At 36.2% G+C, this 11750-nt stretch overlaps 1 protein-coding gene across 2 annotated transcripts in view; it reads left to right on the plus strand.

Moving 5' to 3' along the window:
• Nucleotides 1-4716, plus strand: part of zgc:153039 (uncharacterized protein LOC767698 homolog) — a 77012-nt gene extending 72296 nt beyond the window's left edge. The window contains exon 15 of one of the 2 annotated variants that reach the window (XM_049467140.1): nt 31-4716. The gene's annotated coding sequence lies outside the window, so the exon portion shown is untranslated. The remainder of the gene's footprint in view (nt 1-30) is intronic. The other variant, XM_049467141.1, reaches the window with a different exon arrangement.
• Nucleotides 4717-11750: the final 7034 nt, after the last annotated feature.

Raw genomic sequence — 11750 nt, forward strand, 5'->3', positions numbered from 1 at the left:
TTTAGTCGATCCAGGGTTTGGTCGATCCAGGGTTCGGTTGATCCAGGGTTCGGTTGATTCAGGGTTCGGTTGATTCACGGTTCGGTTGATTCACGGTTCAGTTGATTCACGGTTCAGTTGATCCAGGGTTTGGTTGATCCACGGTTCATTTCCGCCCACGTAGTAAAGTTCTTTAGTCCATCATTAAACTGCAGTGTGAAACCGAAACTAAACGGATCAAATACTGTATATACAGTGTAACAATGACATGAACTTTGGTGCAGACTCTGGTCCGGACCTTCAGGTGTGAAAACGACCTTACTGATATTTTTAGCTAATAACCCAGCTGAAGCCAGTTTTTGCCTGTATAGTTTATTTGAACAGTACTCAAATAGAAACGGTACACATTAGTCAAACAGCAGATATAGAGGATTTAGCTGTATAGTGAGTTATAACAGAAAATGACTGGACAGAATTTGATCTTGTCTTCTAATGGTACAGAACTGACAGGGTGGTTCCCAGTAGTATCTTCAACCAATGACCTGCCATGTATGATGGAGAAGTGCATTTATGTTATTTATGCACTATATTTATTATTATTTTTCTTAATATGTGAGCTTTATTGTGTGTTAAGTGAACTGATCTTTGAGAACTTTGGTTCTGGGTGAAATTGAAACTAGGCTATCCATAGGAAGGCTGAAATACACACTTTACACTTTGTGTTTATTGACAATTAATTTTTACCCCACACGACACAATGCTTTAGCACTTTTTCAAGCGCAAACAATCAAGTTGTTACATGACAAAAAATATATATATTTGGCACCAATAATAAACTGATAATAATAATGAAACTAATTTCAACTGTTAAATTTTTTAGGTAATATTAGGTAATTACAAAAATTGTAATTAAACAAAATAGTATTTAATAGTAATATACATTGTGTATACCATATATTTTGGACCATAAGGCGCACTATCAATTAACATCTATTTTCTGGTCTATTTTCATACATAAGGCACACTGGATTATAGGGTGCATCAAGCGACACTAGTTAGGATGCCTACATCGAAGTAAACAAGGGTGTCGCCATGTTTCCCTTCCAGTGGGGAAGCTTGGGGAAGCGCCTAAGTAAACATATCTGTAAGTCAAAGTCAAACAAGCACTGGCTGTTAATCTACACAGATTTCTTTCTGTCCTTAAAAAAATGTGTATTTGGATGAATAAACACTTCCGTTTATTACAATAAGCTTAGATTTCCAATATTTTGTCTAAGGGTGAGTTTTCAGTAAAGTTTCTCCAGCACTAAGACTGGGTATTAGCATTATCCGCTAAACGCAGCGCTAGCTGCGCTAGACTGAGGAACCTTGAATGTTCCAGTAATCCAGGGCGTTATCAGCTAGCAGTTTGCACAACGGAAAACACGGAAACTACAGTCCAATATACTCACCTCTGAACAGTGAAATAGCTAGTGCTGCGTATAGCGGCTAATGCTAATGCTGCTGCATCCAGCCTTAGTGCTGGAGAGACTTCACAAAAAAAAAACACCCTTATTACCCTGTACTTAAGTGGAGTGTCTTTACTGCTCCTTAATACCTGACTGGTAGAATTTGGACATTGTTGGGAAAATTAAAGAATTTAAGTGCGCTTTATAGTCTGAAAAATATGGTCTGTGTATATAAATATATATTTAGATTTATATAACATACTATTAAAACAAATGAAAAACAAATGAAAGGTACAGGCACTTTCTGAATGCTCAGGTACCTACTACACTATATGGGCAAAAGTATTAGGACACCTCCTTATTCATTGTTTCTTTCTAAATCATTGTTGTGAGAATTCGATTGCATTGAGCAACAAAAGATTCATCCCCAACTTATTCCACAAGTATTGGATGGATGTAGGTTCAACTTTGTTTATCTGCTCCAGTGAGTCCTATTCTTTTGGCAATACTTCTGCCTTTACAGGGACTCTAGACAAGCTGTATTTGTCCATTTGCACAACTATGTCAACATTTTCCACAACGCAAAGTTGTATACGCTGAATACATTAATTTAAAAAGGGGTGTCCACAAACTTTTGGACATATAGTGTAGAGCTTATTGTGAAAATCCACAGTAAATTTAAAATAAAATAACCATTTAGATCAGTGTAATCTTTTAAACACGATAAATCTTATAGGCTAATTATTATTAATCTTAATATCTCACTCTGGATAGATGAGAAGTTAAATCATACCAAAAAGAGAATAATTGTGACCCATAGGATGGATTGCGTTTTGCACGAGTTTAGCAGGACTATCACTGTTATAATGAATAATTAATAGGCAGAGTCTGGAAACTGTATGTAAAGTATTTAAAACTAGAACTGAAGACTAACCAGCTAAATGTAACTTTCTGATGATACACAGGGCCTTTATAAATGTATATATATATATATATATATATATATATATATCCTGGTGCCTTTATTACAGTATATACTATTTATATTTCCTCTTCTATAGAATTCAGTTAGCCTTACTTGCATGACTATGTAATAATACTCTTAATAAATCTGAAACGGTAACTTTGTAGGACCAAAAAATACATTTTTTAACTGTTAATCTGTTAATTTAATGAAAACATTTTTGGAAACTTGCTTTTTAACACTTTTTAACATGAACAAAAAAGAAAAAAGAAAATGATCAAAAAATTATTCATTCTCTGTATTATCAAAGTCATTGAAAAGCTCAAAATGAATCTAAAGGTTTAGTTTGAAATGTTCATTAGAAATTTCATCAATTTGAACCTTTTGTAAACTTTTTAAATGTTGACTAACTAACTAAACATCTGAATTGTTATTTCTAGAAAAAAGGTAGATATTGTTGAAACTTTTAAATTGTTCGTTGTAATTGACACTCATTATTTGAAAGTTCTTACATCTCCCTCATCTGTTGACTTGGCATGGTATAGATCCCTCCCTCAGACAAAGTCTGTACTGTCCGAGGTTCTCAACCAAAGTGAGTTTTGCATAATATATGTCCCCTTTAAGCTAGTTGTAGCTTAAACATAGTAAATGCAGTTTTCATTTAAATGAATACATAGTTTTAACAAGAACATATTTAAGAGTTTTCGGAAGTTTCTAGCATTTAAGAAGTTTTAACAAAAGGTACACAAGTTTTAAAAATCACTTTCACTTATGGTACTTGTTAATGAAACTAAACTGTGGCTCAGTGTGCGAAATGTAACTTAAATTGATTAAATTATTTTTTAAATTAGTTTAATGCTTAAAATGTAAAATGTTGGACTCCTGCCTGGAAATATGCATTTTTTTGTACACCACAATATTGTGTTTTAACAGAGAAAATACAGTTCAAACCTCTTCTGAATAACTGATGTTTTTTCTGATGTTTACTAATGCTTCCCTTGGTTAAGGGCTGTATGCTATGACATAACAATCAGTATCATTTAGAAATGAATGTCTTAATGATGATGAATGTGATTCTAGACATTGCGTAGTGCATTTGGGTTGACAAGTGATGTTAAAAGTGTATTTTGTGGTAACATCGCTGGAATGTTGTTAAGTTCACCACTCTGATTGTGCCACTGGCCTTAATTTGATGCTAATTAAGCATCTGACACGTCTTAAAGGAGCTAAATGGTGGAATTTTGGGTGAATTTTGGTGCTTTTTTTTGTCTGTTTCTTTAGTTTTTAGGATTGATACCTTTGAATCCGGGATCATGCTGCTTCAGCATCAGCAGCCGGAGTCCGAGAGAGAGCACAATTGCCTTTAACATCACTCCTAGTGTGATGATGGTCATCACAGGCCTTTCTTAGCTGAGGAGTGCGCTGTGATGCTACCCAGTAATGTTGCAGTACATCAGCAGCAGTTTGAAAAGAGGTGGAGCCTGACTTCACATGTATGGGAGGAGGCATTCGCTAGGGGCCATTACTAACTAGTGATTGGGTGATTATATTTAAACAGGGTTTGAGTATATAGGCCCTTCAAAATTCCGTGGCTCTTGATGCATCACAAAGACTTGCTGTCTTGGTCACAGATGCGCCAGCAAGACGTGCACCAACAATTTGTCCTCTTTTGAACTCTGGTATGTCACCCATAATGTTGTGTGCATTGCAGTATTTTGAGCAAAACTGTGCTCTTACCCTGCTAACTGAACCTTCACACTCTGCTCTTACTGGTGCAATGTACAATTAATGAAGACTGGCCACCAGGCTGCTCCAATTTAGCCATGAAACCTCCCACACTAAAATGACAGGTGTTTCAGTTTCTTTGTCCAACCCCTGTACATTGGTCCACCTCTGTAATAGGAATAACCTTTGTTGAAGTTCCCTTTGAATAAGAGCGTCATTTAAATGCTGTAAATGTTTGTTTGTTTTTTCTAAATTCTTAAAATAATCTGTAGCTCCTTTAATGATTATGATTATGAAACCAAAGTATGATATGCAGTGTGTGTGTATCTGTGTGTGTGTGTGTGTGTGTGTGTGAGAATGTACTGTATGTATGTATAATTGCTTTATGTACAATAACAGTCTTTTTTCCTTTGTTACCATGTTCTGTAACTCTTTGTACTGCTACACACACACTTCTACTGACAGATCTCTTCCATTTGCAAAAGCACTCAAATGTACTATTTTTTTTTTTGAGATTGAAGATCTTTTTAGAAGCACTGTAAAATATGTATGAGATTCCTGATGTTCTTAATTCAAACTAAGTAAAAAATGTTTTGTTTACCTCTCTGTTTATTTTTGCATTTCTTGCCGAAATTGATTTATCCGTGTTTTATAGTTTCGCTTCAGTGTGTGAAGATGAACGAGGTGTTCTGAGTTTTTAAAAGAAAATGTGAATTTGTAATAGGATGGAACGGAGGCAGAATCATCGGAAAATGAAGATAAGATGAGGAAACTATGGTAGATAGGAGAACGAGAGAGAGAAAGACAGACAGGCAGACAGAGAGAGACAGACAGTCAGAGAAGGACAGACAGACAGACAGACAGACAGAGAGAGAAACAGATTGAGTGTATATCTAGTTTATTCTTTCTTAATGGTAATGATTCAACTTAACTTTATTTATAAAGCACATAAAAAAACAACAGCTGAAATAAAGTGCTTTACATTATAGAAGTCCTTTCCCACCGTCTGACATAAAAAAAAATATATAAATCCAACAACTTTTTTCTTATGCTATCAAACTATCTCATTATTTTCAGATACCATCTCATTATTTTTTTAACTATTATTATTTTGAAATAGTACGTCATTGGTTTGATACAGTAAGTCATCATTTTGAGATACTATCTCGTTTTTTTTTTTATACTATGTCATAGTACAGAGAGTAAGTCATTATTTTGAGATAGTATCTCAAAATTAACACCTTTCTATCTCAAACAATGATTGTCTTAAAATAATTAGAAAGTTGTTATTTTGAGATACTATCTCATTATTGCAAGACAATCATAATTTGAGATGGTAATTCATTATTTGAAATAGTAAATCATTACTTTGAGATAGTGATTCATTATTTTGACATACTATCATTATTTTTGACACACTATCATTATGTTGAGATAGTAATTCATTATTTGAGATAGTAAATCATTACTTTGAGATAGTGATTCATTATTTTGAGATACTATCATTATTTGTGACACACTATCGTTATGTTGAGATAGTAATTCATTATTTGAGAGAGTAAATCATTACTTTGAGATAGTGATTCATTATTTTGAGATACTATCATTATTTTTGACACTATCATTATGTTGAGATAGTAATTCATTATTTGAGAGAGTAAATCATTACTTTGAGATATTGTGAGATACTATCCTAATTTAAACAATGCAGGTAAGAGAATATACTGTTGGAGGGGTGTAAGATAGCAGTGAGCAGTGTGCCCACTTCCCACCAAAAGATTTTCAAGCGATTTTACTGTCGCAGGCAAATGTTCAGTATCAGGATAAAATCATGATAGTCTTGCCAGAGAGGATTTGCGGTCATGGAATCTCGATTGTATCAATATTATCATGATTAATATTATCATAAGTCTTGAGACTTGGCTCACGCAAAAAGTGACAACGACGTCAACAACCAATAGAAGGGCTCTGCAAGTGGTACAGCCACTATGATTGGAAGATCGCTGGTTTAAATCCAGGTCAGGCAGCTTGCGATATGCTGCCAGAGCTCAGAGAGAGCACAGTTGGCCTTGCTCTCTCTGGGTGAGTACAGTAGATGGCGTTCTCTCTCCCCTCATCACTCCAAAGGGTGATGACGATCAGCACGAGGCGTCTGTGAGCTGATGTATCAGAACCGAGTCGCTGTGTTTTCCTCCGAGTGCACTGTGATGCTACTCGACAATGCTGCATCAGCAGCAGTTTGAAAAGAGGAGGTGATTGGCCTTGTAAATTGGTGAGAAAATGGGATAAAAATTTAAAGGAAAAAACAACAAATAGGAGAGCTATGGGAAGCTAATGGCAAGCTCGGGAATCTTTCAGAAACTGGAACTGGATGAGACTTTGACGATGTCTCGGAATAAAAAAAAGAAGCAACTGATGAAGCTGTGCAGTGAGCAAGAGTGATAATGATATAAAATAAATAATAATAATATTAAATAATCTCAGAAAGAATCAGAAAGAGATGCTGCAAGATCCCCATTCTTTGCTTTCCTAAAATCTTAGCCTGTGACTAAAAAGTATGTGACTTTACTCGATTAAAAGTCTTTTCACAGTCTTTTTAAGTCATCTAGTATATGGTTAGCATGAGATAGATAGCCCTGGATCATCTACATTTCCATCAAATGCCAACTTTCACCAAAATTATCCACCCTGTGAAGTCTTATACATATCATACATAGCCATTTTAGCACAGTAACAGATCAGTTAAACCCTAATAAGTGAGCATGAAGTGCACTCAGACCTGAAACGACATTGTTACAGGAGGACGTTGTTGTGTTGAAGATAAGTGTCTCAGTGAGGGACAGGGCCTGCATGCGTGTTTACAGCTCCAATTTAACTGAACTGCAGAAGATCAAGAGGTCACTCTGAGTGCTGTAAAGAAAGAGCGAGAGAGAGAGAGAGTGTGGAGTGACTAATTAAAGGATGAAGAGAGAGAGAGAGGGATGGAGTGATCAGCATAGTGATGGAGCAGAGTCTCTGTTTTCTCCTCTTTTCCTCCTCCAGAGGGAGCGGATGGGGCATCATTACTGTCACAGTGACATGAGAGGAGGTCGTCATGGTACTGCTGATGCTGCGAGCGACCCCACTAAACACACATCATACACTACCCAACACTGCCTGACTGAATTCTCTTAAGCCATTTCTTTCTCTCTGTTTCTTTTCTCTGTTTTTGTCTCACAATTTCTTTTATCTCTTTTGCTTTCTCTCATTTATTGCTTATTTTTTCTTCTCTTTCTCTGTAATGCTCTTTTTTTCTTTTTCTTTCTATGATATTTTATTTTCCAGTTTTGTTCTTTTCTCGTTTGTCTCTTTTTTTTTCTTATTCTCTTTTCTTATTCTCAAATGTACTGTTTTTATTGTTTGTTTGTTTTTTTGAGATTGAAGATCTTTTTAGAAGCAAAATATGTATGAGATTTCTGATGTTCTTAATTCAAACTTAATTTCTTTTTTTCTTTCTTTCTTTCTTTCTTTCTTTCTTTCTCTGATATCCTATTTTACAGTTTTGTTCTTTTCTCTTTTGTCTCCTTTCTTTTTCTCATTCTCTTGTTCATCTTCCCCCTTTTTTGTTCTTTCACATTTCATTCCATCTCTTTCTCATCTATTCAATTTCTCCTTTATTTAATGTCACTTTTCTCTTTCTCTCATTTGCTTTCATTCTGTCTCTTGATCTGTCCATCTAACTCCCTCTCACTTTGATTACATCTTGCTTTTATTCTCTCTTTCACTTATACTTTTATTTCTTTTATTGTTGATGATTATGGCTTACAACCAATGAAAACCAAAAAATCAGTGTCTAAAAAAAAGACCAATTGGTATTTTTGGCAGTGTGGGCAGTGTGCCAAGTCCTGCTGGAAAATGAAATCCGGATCTCCTTAAAAGCAGATGACATGACTCCCCAACTCCCCAAATTTCACACTAGACCTCAGCTTGGACTGTGTGTCTCTCCACTCTTCCTCCAGAGCAGCATGCTACATCCAGACATTACTCTGCTCTCAGCACAACCAGCAAGCTGATTGGCTCTTTTTGTTCAAGGACAGGGTTTTATCCCGTAAACCAATGCCATGATTAGCGCTACCAGAAATCGTAATCTAAGTGGAAACTATTTAAGCTATTTTTTCTTGGATTTTTTAAAGTTATTGGACACCCTAGCAAGGGCTACCTTGCAACATCCTGACAACCATTAAGCAACACCATCGCAACCACCTGAGATATTACAGCATACCCACCGGTGATCCCCTGGCAACCACTTAAAAAAATACCAGCAGTAACCCTGAATCAACAGATGTGATGTGCAACAGCCTGAAAGTGGAAAATAAAGTTAAATAAAGGTAATAATTCCTTGTTTCCTCCTAAAAATATATTTTCTATTATATATTTATTTATTCATTCATTTTTATTTTTATTTTTTGCGGTTAATCACCTTGTTTGGCTGGAAAATCCCTCTGTCAGCTTTAAACCTCAGTTTTTTCTATTTCAGAGAAAGCTGTGTGAGGACAGCAGCCTGATGTTCTGATGTTCTGATGTTGTGATGCGTCTCTTGGCTGTGTTTGATTAGATTGCAGGGAGCTGCTGGAGAGGCCTGTCACATTTCATTTACTGATTCTGATATTTTATTCCTTCAGCTTAGAAAAGCAGTGCAGTGTTCCCCCACACCAACACAGTCAACAATACTGACCCAAACATCTCCACTGAACCTTCCTCCATCTCCACAAGAACCACAATCAACTGTTATTTATTAACTGTGCTTCAACCACACCTATACACCCACCTATATATACCCACTTACCTACTTATCTTCTCACTTATCTTCTGATTAAATCTATTTCGTTCACCCCCTTATTTATCCACCTACCCGCTCATCTACCCCATCATCTACCTCCCACTCACTTAACTACTGACTTACCTACCTCCTCACCAACTTATCTACACACTCACCCATTCATCTGTTCACCTACACAGTCATCTCTCCATCTACACCTACAAACTAAAACTAGAAAACGTGTGCCGTAAAAGTGGTCCAGCGGTCTAAAGCGCTACCACTATAAGGTCCCAGGTTCGAACCCCCGCTCATGCAGCTTTGCCATCAAGCTGCTGGCGCTCAGAGGGAGCACAATTGGCCCTGCTCCCTCCGGGTGGGTAGATGGCGCTCTCTCCCCACATCACTCCTTGGGTGATGTCCGCAGCACAGGGCGTCTGTGAGCTGAGGTATCAGAACCGAGTCACTGCACTTTCCTCCAAGCTTGAAAAGAAGCGGTGGCTGACTTCACATGTATCGGAGGATACACCCTCCTGGTGTGTTGGGGCATTACTACTGATAAAGGGGGTCCTAGTGAGTGGGTCGGGTAATTGGCCGTGTAAATTAGGGAGAAAATGGGAAAAAAAGAGAAATAAAATAAAAAATAAATAAATAAATAACTAGAAAACAAACAATAAAGGACAAGAGACAAAGAAATTTAACAAACTACCAAAACACTTAGTGATGACAAACTCAATTTCGAACTGAATCGATTCATTTGAATCGCAGTGTATCGATACACTGTATCGAAGTTGGTATCAAGGCGAAAAAAGTCACGTGACTGTCCCAAATCAGATTTCATTACATCACACAGTTTCCAACTGTTTCAAATCGTTTCGCATTTTTTGTTACTAAGAAAGTGCAAGCAGGCGATCTGAGATCAGAATGATTTGTACCTAAATGTTTCTATAAAAGAGTTCAAAAGCATTGTAACTGTTTTGTAATAATAATAATAATTAATAAAGGTAAAAAATATGCAGTTATTTATCGCGGGTAATTTGTCAAACCGTTTGCATTTTCGAAATGGTAGGACCTCAAAAAAGATGTAGGTCTGCTGTTTCGGATCATTTTAAACTAAAGTAAAGTCATCATGCCTGATTTCCCACAGATGGCACTGTTGTGGATGATGATTCGAACATCTCAAAGGATCTTTGTTTCAATCTCCCAAAAGCCCCAATTTTGCCATCACTAAAAACACTAGGCAAATAAAACAGAACAAACTGACAAATACAGAAGTAAATCAAACAGAAAATAAAAAAGCTTATAATTCAATACCGAGTCTGATGTCTACAGCTGGACTCATGCAGGGTGTGTTCTGATACATTGTTTTAATGTGAGTGTGTGGAGTGTGTACAGTATGTGTGTATGTAAACCAATGATGGTTAAGTAAACAATCATATTTTTGTTATCTTAATTTTACGCTGATTATTGAATACATAATAGAAGCTTGTGTACACCAATCTGCATTGTGTAAACTGATCATTAATCATCTCACTCTCCCCTCAAAGCGTTTTATTCTGGTGTTTCTGATTTCTTCAATTTTAGCTTCAGTGTGTAAACAAGGTCTAGCCATGCTGCTTTATTTGTTTGTGTAGTTGTATGATGGATTTGTGAAGCAAATAAATGAATATTTTTGCATGCATTTACAGAGAGGAGAAGACAGTGTTTATCAAGATTTTATTAGCAATGTTAGCCTAGCGTTTACAGCTTTTAAATGTTAATTTTAATTCAATTTACCATACAGGTCTTGTGCAGTTCTTAGATAGTTCCTTGTTTTCTGTATCTTGTATTCTTTCTTCTTGTATTTTATAAGACATCTTTAATTCTCCTCCTCAGAAACATATTCTAACCCCTGAAGAACATGTACCTGTACATCACAAGTATTGTAAAACATAAAGCATTGGCTTTAAAATATTCTACAATATACAACCATTTTTTAAAGGATACAAAATGTGCTGAACATATATACTCTCGGTAGGAAATGATTCACTGGCTGGTGGTACGTGTTCATGCTCTGCTGTTCAGCTCTGTTATGTTGTATCCTCCCTGTTGAGTCTCTTCAGGAAGCACTCTGTGGATGTTTCCAAGTGCTTGAGCACATTTCATGGAACTGGAGCCCATTTTCAAGCACACATCTCCAAAAGACAAGCAAAAGTGCATAAATCACTGTCAGAATACGTGGATGTGATGCAGCGGGTGGAAGTTGTGTGGATTCAAAGCGTACTGTGTAAGAAAAGCTGTACGTTCTTCTACAAGTATAAGTTTAATATCATATTCAGGCATATGAAAAAGTTTGGGCACCCCTATTAATCTTAATCATTTTTAGTTCTAAATATTTGGGTGTTTGCAACAGCCATTTCAGATTGATATATCTAATAACTGATGGACACAGTAATATTTCAGGATTGAAATGAGGTTTATTGTAACAGAAAATGTGCAATATGCATTAAACCAAAATTTGACCGGTGCAGAAGTATGGGCACCCTTATCATTTTATTGAGTTGAATACTCCTAACTACTTTTTACTGATTTACTGAAGCACAAAATTGGTTCGGTAACCTCATTGAGCTTTGAACTTCATAGCCAGGTGTATCCAATCATGAGAAAAGGTATTTAAGGTGGCCAATTGCAAGTTGTTCTCCTATTTGAATCTCATCTGAAGAGTGGCATCATGGGCTCATCAAAACAACTCTCAAATGATCTAAAAACAAAGATTGTTCAACATAGTTGTTCAAGGGAAGGATACAAAAAGGTTGTCTCAGAGATTTAACCTGTCAGTTTCCACTGTGAGGAACATAGT

The sequence above is a fragment of the Astyanax mexicanus genome, chromosome 18 (genome assembly GCF_023375975.1).
Source record: "Astyanax mexicanus isolate ESR-SI-001 chromosome 18, AstMex3_surface, whole genome shotgun sequence".
Taxonomy (NCBI): Eukaryota; Metazoa; Chordata; class Actinopteri; order Characiformes; family Acestrorhamphidae; genus Astyanax; species Astyanax mexicanus.